The following is a 15,621-nucleotide window of genomic DNA, read 5'->3' as shown; positions in this document are numbered from 1 at the left end:
ACAAGGGCTGAGTCACATATGTTATCACTTGTTGGAAATGGCTAAAGGAATTTCCCTAAACCTGAAAAGGATGATTGTTTGCTGCCAGACAGCTCAGGGCATCTTAATCTACATGTTATTGCCCCCTGTTGGCCAACACCCTGAACAGTCAAGGCAGTTTCTCCCAAACCTGACAATTTGACAATGGACTGTGTCTATAAACCCTATCCTTTGATGTGTATATGTCCACCTTGCCTTAGCACAATTTGTGTTAATAAAAAGCAAGGGGTCCTGAGACAAGGAGAACTTAGTTCCTTTAGCTAAATCTTCTCTGATTCCCTATATGCCTTTCAAAATTATGCTTCGTCTCTGGACTCTTATTTAATTTATGCACAGCCCCTTCTCTAAATTTCAGAACCCTTCCAGATGCCAGATCAAGACCACCGGTGTTACACATGAAAGCCTCCTCCTCTCTACCATGGAGATAAAGACAGTTTTGGTCCTAATGTGGTTGGCAGGGTGGGATAGGGTCCTTTTGTGAAATGTTAGCACAGGGTCTGGTAGATGAGAAGTCTTGGCAGTTATTATGATGGACCAGATATTATGTTCACAGGCTAGAGGGGCTAGAAAGTGAGCAAATGTGTGTGTGTGTGTGTGTGTGTGTATGTATCCATGAATGGGTGTACCCATGAAAGTATGTAACAGGAATATGTTTGGGATTCTCTGAGAAGACATCATAGGAGCCATAGTTAAAGCACAGCCCTGAATTCCGAGTCATTATTGACATTCTTTTGGGAAAAGAGTGTCAACCTTGAGCCTTAGCTTCCACCTAAAAGTCACAGAAGCGGTGCTGAATCCTCGAATCCTCTTTGGAAGGAGTTCCTTAACTCTTCTGGTTAGATGTCAGGACTGAGTCTGCAACCATTTCTCTTTCTTCTTTCTTCTCACCTCAGATGCTCTATATGGTTAGTTTTCCTGTAAAACCAAAATTATTCCACAGAGCTGGGGCATGTGGGGAGGCTTGGACGGATAGAGCTGAGTCCTGGAGCTTTCATCACCTGTGATGTTACTGAGGCCACCTGTGGAGGGTGGAACCTGAGAGAGGAGAGGAGGACCTGGTGGTTAATATGTGCCAGGAAGGAAAATGACAGCTGTGCCCAGGAAGGGGCCAGAGGGCAGGGCTGCACATGAGGAGTGGGAGGTGCCAGGTCAGGGGCGGTAGGGGATCATATCTAACAAGAAGGGGCTTGAGGTAAGGATACTTTGCTGGAACTGCCAAGGACAAGGACTGGATTCTGTGCAGAAGGCAGGCAATTTTACTGCTTGGAAAATGAGATTAGAAAGCTCACCTGATGCAAGTAAAATGTATTGTAGACTTGTGGGGAGAGGGCATCGTGGTGACCATTTTCTTGACATAGAAAATGCTCAGATATGTTATTCTAAAGTCTGACATTCAAAGGAGACTTCTAGCCAAGAACACATTTACTGTTCTTGAAACCTGAAACATATGCCTTTTAACTAATAAGTGATGACACAGAGAGATGACTGGTGAGGAATAAAACAATGAAAATAATTATAGTTGTTTCTGAGTATTTATTTACTTAAACAAAAATTATTGAACTCTGTGTAAGGATTCTGACATATCAAAGATTGAAACCCAAATCCATCTGTCTGTCCATCCATTCATCCAACAAATATGTATTATATGAAATGGGGATATATATATATATATATATATATATATATATATATATATATATATGACTTTGCCCCAAAAGACAATAATAGGAAAAGTGGATGAAAAATTAGGCAGGCAGTTTTCAGTTGAGGAATGGAATGAATGGGCTATTTTGGAGGAAAGTGAACCCTTCCTTCTGTCCTTCCTTCCCTCCCTCCCTTCCTTCCTTCCTTCCTTCCGTGAAGATTTCCATATTCCCTTAATGTGCCATATATTTTTCTGGGCACCGGAAATTTAGCAGTGGATAAAATATGCCAATTTATACACTAGAGTTTATAATCAGGTAGGGCAGAAATTAAACAACAACAAAAACCCCAAATGAGTCCTTGGTAAGTGCTATTAATATAAAGTCAGATAAGGGTCTCAGTGATGGGGAAAATGAGAGTTATTTTTAAAAGGGCAACCCTGGCAGTCTCTTTAAAGAGGTGGTGTCGGAGTCCTGTCCTGAATGTGGAGCAGAAGGAGGCCATGGAGGAAAGTGTTCAGTTATCAGAAACAACAGACAAGACACTCTGAGGCCAGAAAGAGCTCGGCAGGTTGGGGAATGAGGCCTGCATGGTTGGGGGGTGGAAGGGGAAGGTGAGAAGTCTGGAGAGGAGTCCAGGGCAATATGTGTAAGGCCTTGCAGATATTCGGAAGGCGTTTAAATTTCACTCTCTGTGTGATGGCAAGAAGCTCTTCGGGACTTCCAGGCAGGGGGTCAATAAGATCTAATTTGCTTTTAAAAGTTTGTTTTCAAAATAAAACTGCATGTTAAAAAAAAGTGTAGCTGAGAGATAAAGACAGGTCTGCAGGGGCATTGTTTAAGCCCCTGGATCTAGCCCTGCCTGAAACCCATCTATTAATAGAATTGAAGTTGTGTGATTTAACCATTTTTTTTTTTCCTTTTGCCCTGCTCTCACAGTATTGGAGTTGCATTTCTATTATTTACAACCCAGATTTTTACAAGGGTACTCTGTAAATGGCCTTACATTATGACCAGAAATTTAGAAAAATTAGAAATTCAGGAAAAAGTAAATCAATTGACTATTCAAATCTGGAAAAAGAGATGATCTCTTTTACATATCCTCCCCCACCCCCCACACCCCCCACCCACAGATTATCGAAAGTAGAGGATGAGACCTACGTTCACTATAAGACACGTTCAATATCTGGTTATGAATTAAACTAAGTCTCTGGGAATGATTTGGGGCTGTGGGGGTGGGAGGGGGGAGGGAAGAAGGCATTGGAAATGAGATTGCCATTTTCTGTCCAGCCTGCTTTGTGCGGTGCTGCCTGAAAACACGTGACAGATGACTTCCTAAATCCCTCCCAGCCACTATTTCCTCCAAACAGTCCTGCTCGTGGCAGCACTTGACTTAACAGGCCTCCCACACACCATCTAGGCCCCAGGCCCCTTCCTGCCTCATCGGCTTTCTGTGACAGGTGAAGGATGGAGCCAAACAGCTGGGAGGGGGTGGGGACCAGGCTCCGGCTCTGCAGAGGGGCTGCCTCCAGCCAGAAGCAGGCGGGATCTGTGGGTCCCGAGATTAAAGAGGCGGCTTAAAGCCTGTGTCACCACATGCGCCTCGGCTGGGAAGGGAAATGGGGCAGGCAGGGGTGTTTTTCTTATTCTTGGGTCCTGTGTTTGAAAGAAAGTGCTGGAGTTCTGAATAGTAGGCTGAGGCCCCAAGGTAGGGAGGGAGAGGGGGAAGGATGAGGGCGCAGCTGGACCTGGCATTGGTTGATCTGTCCACAAGGTGGCACCCCTACTTCTTAATCTTTGATGTTCGTTTCCTTCTGGAGGAGAAACTTGTTCAAATTGTAACTGGACACACAATGGGGCCGGGCTGCCTGGCTGTCACTCCTTGAGCCAATTTAGCAGAGACAGGGTTGAATCATTATGAGCTTTTATTCTAATATGCCAGCACTACGGGAGAGCAGCAGGCCGTCCGCAAAAATCTGCTCTGCCCCCTCCACAAGCCAGCTGCTTATATTGGGTAGGAGGACAAAAGTTTACCTGGGGAAGGAGTCAAAGGTATGCCCAATGGGCAGTTAACAGTAAGCAGAGGGCTGGGGGATAGTGATTTGCAAGGACTGGGGATCTTCCAAGTGCTGGTTTCTGCTACAAAGTAGTTCATCTCTCCCTGATATCAGGCAGCTCCAAATGGAAAGCTGCAAACAGGCGGCCGCATCTCCAGGTGCGTGCCCAGGTCCTGGGTGCAGCCCCAGCCACGCTAGCATGGGCCTCCTTTAATCAGAACAAAACAGTCACCATCAGCAGAGCACCGTTAATATTCCTTACACTTCTAGCTGGTTCCCCAACATTCTCTATCAGCCTCTATCAAAACCATCGCAGATCAATTGCAGTCTTGACTTGGTTTCACAGTTTATGAAGCTGACTTCCTTTTCTGTCTCCAACCATGTGCTACCCAGTTTCAGACCAAGCTGTGTGACTGTGGGATGGTGGTTGTGCAGGTGGGGAGGCCTGTGCCTCCCCTTCTCTCTCAGATCAGCTTCCTCAGGCTGGACTTGCTCCCTTGGGCATCAGGGCACAGTGTGTGTGTGTGTGTGTGAGGGTGAGGGTGGGGGAGGGTTGAGGTCGGGCTGGTGGGAGGGGTTTGCCCTGGAATAACTGGGAGGAAAGCTCTCCTTTTCTGACTTCATTTCCCCCCTCATCCTCTGAGCCAGGAAGTCACCTTTCACTGCTTCAGAATGTCCTTGCGGCTTTTACTTCCAAGGGCCTGCACCTGTGACTCTTTTTGGCAGACTGCTTCTGAGGGCAGGAAGCCTGGGGGTCACACCTCAGGCCCAGGGTGGCCCTGGCCAATGAGGACAAGTAGCTCCAGCTTCCTTACTCCAAGGGGCGGCCGCTGGGAGGTGTAGTCAGCCTCCCAAGTTCTCCTGGGGTCAGCCCGGGCTGCCCACCGGAGAGCCATCTTGCCTTCCTTCCCTTCTCTGTTTCCTTCCCTCCCTTTCCCAGCTCTCTCACCGGGAGCGCTTCTCAAAGAAGCACTGGCACAGGAATCTGTCTGGGTGTCTGCCTCTAGGGAAGCTGGCGGGAGGCAGCATCAGGGTCAGCATTATTAGAAACGGGATGGCAGACCATACAAATGCCAAACAGGCTCCCAAGTCTGTTGCTTTCGGAGATACCGATGTCCCATTACTGGCATCATAATCCAAATGACCCCTTTGGGAAATAAATCAACCTCACTTAACTCCCGTGGCTTTCTTAAAAGTTGAATTTATTGGGGTGACATTGGTTAATAAAATCATCCATGTTTCAGGTATACAATTTTGCAATACATCATCTTCTATATTGTATTGTGTGCTTGCCACCACCCCAAGTCAGTCTCCTTCCTTCACTGTGTATACCACCCCCTTTACTCTCTTCTACCTTCCCCCACACCCCTTTCCCTTTGGTAACCACCATACTATTGTCTGTCTTTATGAGTCTTTCCTTTATTTTCTTTGCTTAGTCCCTTCACCCTTCTCACCCAGCCCCCCTCCCCTCCGAAAGCTGCCAGTCTGTTCTCTGTATCCATGAGTCTGTCTCCACTTTAGAAACCAGACACACCAGGGACATTTCATGTACCAATTTTCGCACCACGTGTTTGGAAATGTTGGTTATAACTGTTTTACACAGATCTATGTTCCTCCCGCCACCCACCCTTTGATTTCAATTACTCTAAACCCAATCGTTTACCCGTGGAGAAATGTAAACCTTTCTCCTTCCAAGGGTTTGAGGTGCGACAAAAGAGGTTTTAGACCCCCTCCTCCACCCCCGACTCCCAATATTTTTAAGAGTGGCATTGGCGCCAAAACCAGTTTAGCTCAGTGGATAGAGCATTGGTCTGAGGACTGGAAGGTAGAAGGGCATGTACACTGGTTGCGGGCACGTCCCCGGTAGGGGGTATGCAGGAGGCAGCTGATTGATGTTTCTCTCTCATTGATGTTTCTAACTCTCTATCCCTCTCCCTTCCTCTCTGTGAAAAATCAATAAAATATATTAAAAAAAAAAAGAGTGGCATTGGTATTGATCTATTCTAAAAGATGATCTCCTTAAAGGCAGGTGGTCATGTGCCATCGAGCTTTCCTTGGAATTAAACGACAAAGCATAACAAATCCAAACTGATTTGGAGACATGCTGTTAGGAGTTAGTGAGAACATTGAAAATGGGGAACAGTTATATTACCGTAAGGTGTGTATATGTGCTGTCTTGTCAATTATTGTTTATTATAGAAACCCATTATATACTAGGCATTTGCATTATTTCATTTAATTCTCACAACACTCACCCTGAAAATGAGGTATTTTCCTTCCCACTTTTTTTTAAGGCACCGATGAGGCATCAAGAAAATAAACAACTTCAAGGCTTGCAAGTAGTAAACAAGAGAGTTGATATTTGAATCTAGATCTTTCTACCAAGCTGCCTCTATAGTTCAACAAAATTAGCTAACTAAAGATTAGTGTACCTCATCGGCTTTAAGGAGGGATCAACACTGTGTGTAATTGATGAATTCAGTTGGTATGCAAACAGCATTGTTCAAGTGCCCGCAACACTGTAAGGAAAAATACCGGAAATCTCCCTGGCCATCTTGTTAATAACAATACTAGTAGCTCCCATTTGGTATTTTAGGCACTTGACACTCAAGTCCCATTTAGTCATCACAAGAAGTCCAAGGTGAGTCTCCCTTAACAGGTAAGGCAGAGAGGGAAAAGCATAGAAACTCTGGCTAACTTGTGCAGTGCCACATGGGTAGAAAAATGTGGGATTTGGACCCTGGAAGCCCTGAGCTCTTCTGTTATGGTCCTCACTGCTAATGCTTAGCTGAAACGTCCTTAGGAGAATCAAAGGTGACTGGCAGGTCAGCTGAATCAGTGGGTGGGGATGCATAAGACAGAAGTTCTGACTTCCTTAAAGTTTGTTGTTCCTCATCCATGCCAAGTAGGTCTAGAAAGAGAGGAAGGAGAGCCAGAGATATGACAGCCGGTTGGCTGGATGTTCAGGGTGCTTTTGTTCTTATTCTATCAGATCAGTTTTCTCACCAGCTCTGACTCCCTTCCTACTGTTCACCTGTAAACAAAACCACTGTTCACCTTTTTTGGACTTCCTTACTAAGAACTGCAGAGGGTTCATCATAGCCAGGTGTTTCTCTGCACCTGGTGTGTCTGATCTGCAGAGCAAAGGGATTCGTAGACAAACACACCAGGACTCATTGTAGACCACACAATTAATCATTCCAGGTTTCTGATTTGTTTCTTGAAACGTGCTATGTTCCTGTAATGGAAAAGAGACAGCTCCATTTATCACACCACACCTCATGCTGCTCCTCCGCACCCTCCTCCAGGGCCCTCACCATCCCCAAACTTCTGAAACATCTGCTGTGGGTATCAGGGCAGGGGTTTCTTCACATCCCCTATTACACTCACCTTCTCAGTGTCCTGGTTTTAAGCTCCCCTATTGTGGCTGAAGACTAAAAGTCCAATGTTTCTGAGGAACAACTCGCAAGTTCATTACGTATGGTGGCGTTCATAGTTCTTTGCCAGAGATTACATTTGTGTGTGTGTGTGTGTGTGTGTGTGTGTGTGTGTGTGTGTGTGTGTGACATTTTGCCTGATGTTGTCAAAAGAGCACTGGAATCAGCATTGCTGGGTTTTTGTCTTGGCTCTGTCACTAGTGATTTGTCTGAGCTAGTGTGAGCTGCTCCACCTCTCTCAACTCTCATTACCTCATTTAAAGACACATCTAGGCTCTCTCAGTGCTTCTCAAGTTTGGACACACATTAAAATCACATGAAATGCACAAAATATTGGTGCCCAGGTCATGCCCCAGACCAACTGAATCAGAATCTCTGGAGGAATAGGAGGCATGGTGCTAGGATTCTTATTAAAGATCTCCAGGAGGTTCTAATGTTGACTTGGGTTTGAGAACCACTAGCCTAGGTGGCCTCTAAGCTTTCTACTAGAGATGTGGTGCACTACTACTAGAGATGTGGTGCACAAAATTCATGCACAGGGTGTGTGTGTGTGGGGGGGTGTCCCTCAGCCCAGCATGCACCCTCTCCAATCTGGGACTCCTCAAGGGACTCCCATTTAGGGGCAGTCGGATATCCCTCTCACAATCCAGGACTGCTGGTTCCCAACTGCTCACCTGCCTGTCTTCCTGATTGCCCCTAACCACTTCTGCCTGCCAGCCTGATTACCCCCTAACCACTACCCTGCCAGCCTGATTGATGTCTAACTGCTTCCCTGCCAGCCTGCTTGCCCCCAGCTTCCCTCCTCTGCCAGCCTGATCCCTCCCAACTGCCCTCCCCTGCTGACCATCTTATGGTGGCCATCTTGTGTCCAGGGGCAGGATCTTTGACCACATGGGGGCATCTATCTTGATCTTGTGTATTGGAGTGATGGTCAATCTGCATATTACTCTTTTATTAGGATAGAGGCCTGGTGCATGTGTGTGTGTGTGTGTGGGGGGGGGGGGCAGCCGGTTTGCCCTGAAGGGTGTCCCGGATTAGGGTGGGGGCTCCCTTGGGGCTTGGATGGCCTGGGTGAGGGACCTGTGGTGGTTTGCAGGCCAGCCTTGCCCCCCAGTGACCCAAGCAGAGGCCCTGGTATCCTGGACATATTTATCTTCTACAATTGAAACTTTGTAGCCTGGAGTGGAGGCCTACACTGGCCAGGGCAGGTAGAAAGCTTGGCTTCCTCTGTCGCCAGGGGCAACCGTAGCCTGCTCTCTCCAGCTCCATGGCTGATGCCATTTCTGTTGGAATTTATTTATCCTCTATAATTGAAGCATTGTAGCCTTAAGCAGAGGCCTGGGCTGGCAAGGGTATGGGGAAAGCTTTGCTTCCTCCATTGCCAGGGAAACCCAAGCCTCCCTCCTGCTCTCTTTATGGTACCAGCCAACTTGGTTGGGTTAATTTGCATAATTGCTCCTGATCGGTTGGTGGACATGGCTGGTGGGTGTAGCAGAGTGGTGGTTAATTTGCATATTACTCTTTTATTAGATAGGATAGGCCCAGTGCATGAAATTTGTGCTCTCGGGTGAGGGTCTCCTTTGGAAAAACATCTATTCAATTCTTCTGACTATTTTTGACTAGTTTTTATTTTTTTATTTTTGAGTTGTATAAATTATATATTTTGGTTATTAACCCTTTATCAGATATGTGGTTTGAAAATATTTTCTCCCATTCTGTAGGTTGTTTTATAATTTTGTTGATTTTTTGTTGTTGTGCCAAAACTTTGTTTGATATAGTCCCATTTATTGATTTTTATTTTTTGTTGCTTGTACTTTTTGTGTTATATTAAAGAAAGAAAGAAAGAAACCCACATTGCCAAGACTGATGTCAAAGAGCTTCTTTCCTGCCTTTTTTATTTTATTTATTTTATTTTTTTTTTAGGAGTTTTAAGTTCATGTTTAATTATTTAATCCATTTTGAGTTAATTTTTGTGAGTGATAGAAGGTAGGGGTCCAATTACATTTTTCTGCATGTGGTTATGCAGTTTTCCCAATACCATTTGTTGGAGAGACTATCCTTTTATTTATTTATTTATTAAAATATTTTTTATTGATTTCAGAGATGAAGGGAGAGGGAGAAATATCAATGATAAGAATCATTGATCGGCTGCCTCCTGTACATCCCCTACCAGAGATACAGCTTGCAATACAGGCTTGTGCCCTGACTGGGATTCGAACTCTGGCCTCCTGGTTCATAGATCAATGCTCAACCACTGAGCCCACACCGGCCTGGCAGAGACTATCCTTCTTAAATTGTGTTTTCTTGGCTCCCTTGTCAAATATGAGTTGACTGGTCGCTCCATTTGAATTATGCTTCATCTGCCTGGAGCCGGCTATTCCAGCTGGTGTGGATCCCTTCATCCCACCTTGGCCATCGAAGGTTGGCCTGGCTTCTGGTTTACCCGAGTTTCTGAGGACAAATTGTACTTATCTCTAGAGACAATCAGAACTGAGAGTGGTGAGCTTCTTTGCCACAAAAGTGAAAGAGTGATAAAGGAACGTTCCATGAGAAAGGTGCTTGTGCAAGAGAAGCTGCTTAGGAGTTTCTCCTCCCGATTGGAATAAGACTGTTATGGGACAGCATTATTGTTTCCCCCTTCTCTTATTTAGACATTCAAATGCCATAATGCACATAGAAAGATTAGAACATGTTTTAGTCAGATGAGGGCAACTAGATTTTGATCATCAATAAGTCATCTTAAGTGGGAAGTGGTAAACGAGGCCATCTAAAGTAATAAACTTTCAAAACTTTCAGACTAAACTGAAACAAGTAGCCAACTGCAGGAAAACTCAGGCTCCACAAAGATAAATTTTCTGAGATAGAAAAGACTGAATAAAAATTTACCTTATTCATTTTAGCCTCGATTCAAAGGGATGTGGAAACTAAGAGCCAGCAGTTGATCAATGGGAGGATTCAGAGAGAATAAAATGGACTCTGTGCGGTCCTTGTTGAATAGGCTCTGCATAATATCTTTAGAGGTTGGCATTGCAAAGTAGAAGGAAAGAGCCTCCATCATCAGTTTGGCAGATTTATCAAGCTGAGCTATGACAATTGTATTATGCTGTTTTCAGGAAGACAGTAGAGCTTGTGAAATTTAACAGTGTCTGTTACCACTTGACATATTGTCTAAAACAAAGGCAGATTGAGGAAATGACTCACAATAATTGTTTCAATAGTCTTTCCCATCTGCACAGTGTGTTGAATGTGATGACATCTGATGGGAATTTGTAGAAAATTAATGCACCAAATTGTTTCCAAGAATCAAGCTCACTCTTCACTCTTTTAGTAGCTATACATCGGCATCTAAAAAAATAAAATAAAAAATAAATATCCTTTTTATCTTCTTTATAACTTAGGTAAGACTACAGACTATCTTGACTATGGGAATAGAAAAAGAAAATCCTGGGAATTTGTAAAAAAAATCAACACACATTGGTGAATAATAATTCAAAATCTGTTTCTTTACCTAAAGAATCAGATATTTTGGCTTTAATAAACTCATAAGCAAAGGGAAAATTGTTCAATATTTCACAAAGAACCAAATTTAGAGTGATGTATGCAGAAAACATTTATATTCTATTATCACATGAATACAGCACATCTGGCTTCTGAATTTATGATGCCACTCAATAAAATTTATCATTTTTGATGGGAACCATGAATTTACCACAATTGCATTGAATGTATATCCTGTAATTTAAGTTCAACTTTGATAGATCTAGGCCTCTCACTGCCCTGAATTTCTTTGTGGACCCACTTAGAAATGAAACTTGTGATTGCTAACTTACTGACTTAGGTGGCCTAATGAGTGACGATGTTATGTTCTGGAGGTGTGGATGTCAAGAAAGGACAGGAAGTTTCCTTCTGGTAGATCCACCAATAGGGATAAAACTTAGCTCCGTGAAAGTTGATTCCTTTGGAAACCATTTCTAGCATTTGTTTTCTTGTTGGACATCTATAATACCTCTACATTTCAGCTGCCCAGGAAACCAATATTTGTAGAGAAGAATGGATTAGGGCTTGCTCTCCTCCACAGATAGATATCCTGGTGCTGCTCAGGATACCAATGCAATAGTTTTGTAGTGGTGCAGAGCTGTGATGTGTTTGAATGGATAGGGTATAAGGAATAAAGTATCCTCTTTGACAAAGGACAAAATAAACCTAAGAGGAGACTTTAAGACTTTGAAAGGCTGTGACAAAGAAGAAATATACTTCTCTGCAACTCAATAGGGCAAACCCCCAACTGGTAGCCTAACTCATAAGCAGGCTATGGCCCCAATCATCAAGGACATGACAATTGACACTCTAAGAAAATAGCTGCCCAGTGAGGAATTAAGCTCCCCATCTTTTCACTGGGAATTCTATGGGGTGTGGACACCTGGGAAAATACATCCATAGTTTGAGGTAGCCTTTCACAGTCTGATAAAATGCATTCCATCTCAAGGAAGATCACCATAAAATTTTAGAAGTGTGTTAAAAATTTTTTTTTTAATTTTAAAGTTAGGACTGTTAAAGAAGGTGGGTGGATAAGTGGAGGGCAAAGTGAGGTGAGGATAATGCCCAGCATCCCTTTTGAACGCCCTGCCTCATTGGCTCACACTGTATTCCCTGAACTGAGAACTCAAAGATCTAAATTAGTGTGATAGGTGGCACTCATAAGAAAGAATCTGCACACTCCCTGCTCTCCTTGGAAAGATCTCTGAATATAATGGTTCCACCCCAATCTAAGAGGGCCATTGTTCAGGGACAATTTCCAAACCCAACATTATCCCACCTTTGGAGACACCAGTGACTCAGGGGTCACCCTTCTACCAAAATGAAGAACAAATTGCTCATTCTCTTCTGCTACAAAAGAGACCTTATCGTTTTTGTGATCTCCATCAAAAACTGTCACAAAGTAGAAACTGTGATTCTGAAAGTACATCAGTGAAGTGATTTTGCTCATGTAGATCGATGAGAGAACTTTTTTTTTTTTTTTTGCTGTATCTATGAATTTCAGTTCATATTTCTTCATAGAAAGTGACTTTTTTCTTCTTCTGAATTTATATTAAGCTGAGCAAGCAGTTCTGGTGAAATTAAGCCCATGTATAAACAATGGATTTGGACAGCTCAATTTTGGTCCTGAACTCCATTAGAATTTCCCCCTTCTTCTACTTTATTACAATTTCTGATTCTTTGCTTCTTATCACCTACTTTTATATTGAATATCACATTGTGCAAGGGTATGCCAAATTGGTATTGTTATATACTGATTGCCTTACATGGGAAAAGTGCTGAATTCAAGTTTGAAGTTTGAAATGTTTGTGTTTGACCAAGCTTTGAGGAAAAAAGGAAAAGAAAAAGAAGAGAGTACTTAACCCTCAAAAACCATGGTTGTGTTTTCTTGCTGTTTTTTATGGATTCTCTAGGAGGGAATGAGCAAGATCCTGAGTCTTAACAAGTCTTTTGAATAGATTTGTAATCTCCATAAAATGTATAAATGAGATGAAAGTAGGAGAGGCAGTATTTTCCAGGGAATTTCCAAAGAGTTACAGGAAGCATGAGTGGCTTAATTCCTGAAGTCTGTAGTCAGAGGAAATAATGAAATTTAATTAAGAACTTAATGAGGGCAAAATAAGGAGCGGAGGTGGGCACTTATGAGAGTCCAGGAAGTGCACTGAAGTCTTGATCGGTGCAATCTTGTTGAATCTTCCCAGCAGCACTATAAAGTACTCATGGGGACCCCCATTTTACAGATGAGACCATTGAGGTTACAAAAGGCTATTCAGTTTGACCATGCTATGGAACTGTGACTGAATCTAAAACTTGCAGGTTCTCAAATCATTTGCCCTACTTCATGATCTGTAAAGAAAGGAACTTGTCTGGGCTCTGTGTACATTTCTTCACAAGGAACTGTGAAGGAAGACTGAACAAAAGACCATATTACTGACAAGTGAATAAAAAACTGAAGGAGGCAGGTTCCTCTGCAGGGCTGGAAAAGATCTTGAAGAAAGGGAAAAGTTGTAATTGGGCAAAGAGTAAAGAAACTTGGAGATCCTGTTAAAAAAAAAAAAAATCAGGGCTCAAAGATGGTATAAGAGTTTGAAGTAATAGGCAACATGGTTATTTTCCTCAGGGACAAGAAATAACACCAGTCATGGGACTTTAAGACATCTGGCTCAAGGAAAGCTAGACAGTTGCTTAGAAGATGTGAGCTGCAACTTAAAGATGAAAAAGTCAACTGGGCACAGAGGGGTCCAGGAATTCGGGGGAAGATGAGTATCTTTGGAGAGGGTTTGTGTATGTATACATGTACTTTCTCAAGCAGTGTTAATTATATAACGCCTTCAACTCTCGGAGCTCAGTATTTATTCCATCTATATAATCCTCCTGTTTTAGAGTGTAAGTGAAACACAGGGGAAAAGGCGGATTTTTTCTAGGTGCAAATCAGAACATAATTGGAGTTTATAGCTTTCAGGCAAGAACCTTTGCAAACTCTTACTCCAGATAATGCCTTTCCCTTTGCTAACACACTTACCCTTATTTCATTTTTAGAAGCCATAAACTTACTTGTCTCCATGTGACATGGCCTCCTCTCATAATGCCTAATGACTTCAGCTATTTTAAAAGAGTGGCCGAGGGAGAGCAGACCTAGAAACAGGAGGACTGCCCGTGGGAGCCAGGGAACATCTGTGGGCGTGTAGGCTCTGCTTCTTCTGGGTTCCGGGGAAGAGCTGGCCCATGAGGAACAGAGAAGCACATTTAAAATAATGCCTTTAATATATTGCAAACAGGGAACTTTTCCTTAGTGTATCTTTTATGGTCCCATTTCTTTTTTTCTTGCTCAATAAATACAAGGCAAAGAAAGCATGGCTTTGAAGTTTTAATTTCCCTGCAGCACTCCTTGTTGGAGGCAGTAATTAATGAAGACTGTAGTCTAAAGTTTGCATTAAGTGCCTTAGCCATATATTATAAAAGAATCTCACCACCTAAAGATATGAGAGTGGGTGAGCATATGTGTTTTGGGAAGACACACACACACTGGTACTAGCTGTCTCGTAAAGTTGTCCTAAATCAAGCCTATGTGGTGATATAAAAAATATGGGGCCCCTAATAGCAAATAGATTATTTCCCTAGTCCTGCAACATAACTTTAGATGTGATATTCATCTTCTAAAGTGCCTTAATTACCAGATCTATCTACAGTTCAAAAAGAAATAATCCAGATAATATGTCCTACTAACACAACTAACTATTGCCAACTTATTAAAAAATAATCGTGAAAACATGATTAGGAGAACACTATAAACAGTATTTTGTAACCAGGCTCATGTGATAATGTTATACAACAAAATTAGGTTTTCTTCCAATTTTTTTTTCATTTTATAACTTAACAAAGCAACAAAGAATATTGAATTAGGCTAGTTGACCTAAGAAAATGAAATTCTTGTCCTTTGGAAGTCAATAATTTTTTTAAAGAGTAGAGAGTATTCTATTTAGGACATTTAATGGGAACAAAGGATAAATAAATAGTGACTTTTCAAACTTTTCCCAGACTAATTCAAATCTTGAAGTGAGAAACAACTTAGAGATCTCATGATGAGTGCCCCATTAAAATAAAATATGATGTTATTTGCTGAAAGCTATTAAAATGAATGGAAAGACTTATGATGCAAGAAAAATGGGAAGAGGTAGGTGGGAGAAGAGTGGATCATAAAATATACAATTAAAATTACATAGCCATACTTTCTAGTAGATACTCAAATAATTAAAAAATCTACTGATCAATTTAATGCAGCAACCAATTTAGATACCCACTGGCAATAGGGGTGATATCCCTTGAAGGGAAATTGTAGTCTAGGCTGTTTATATGTGTATGGTGCATGTAGTTGAATGTGGGCAGAGGACAGGGTGAGTGAGTAGTGGTGGAGGGAGAGTAATACAGATCTATAAATAACAGTGCTCAAAGACAGTAAGATAACTTATATTAGATGTCACACTATTTCAGGAAGGAATATACGAGAATTGGAGCTGAGAGAAGGAACCAAGGACTGGGAGAGCAAGCTCTCTAGTTTATCTAGAGTTCTGGTGAATGGGTTGAATGTCTACATGCTGGCTTATACTTGGCAGTGCCATCAGCATCCCAAAATTTAATTACTAGAATTAATTAAAAACGATCTACAACATACATGCACATTATTGAGAGGCCGTGTAGAAGTGGTTAAATGCACATAGATGAGAACAATTATGGAATTATAGGGTTATTGAACACTGAACACTAAATCACAAGTTAGAAAACTGATGTTTTCATCTGAGAACCACCCCTTACTAGCAGAAGTACCTGGGCAAGTAATTTAGTTTCCAAACATAGTTTCTCAACCTTTCCTATAGAGTCCTCAAGAAGATCACATCAGAGCATTTATCT

Source organism: Pipistrellus hanaki, assembly GCF_964339955.1.
Source record: "Pipistrellus hanaki genome assembly, chromosome: 11".
In the NCBI taxonomy this organism is placed as follows: Eukaryota; Metazoa; Chordata; class Mammalia; order Chiroptera; family Vespertilionidae; genus Pipistrellus; species Pipistrellus hanaki.
Note: the sequence above shows the minus strand (reverse complement) of the source record.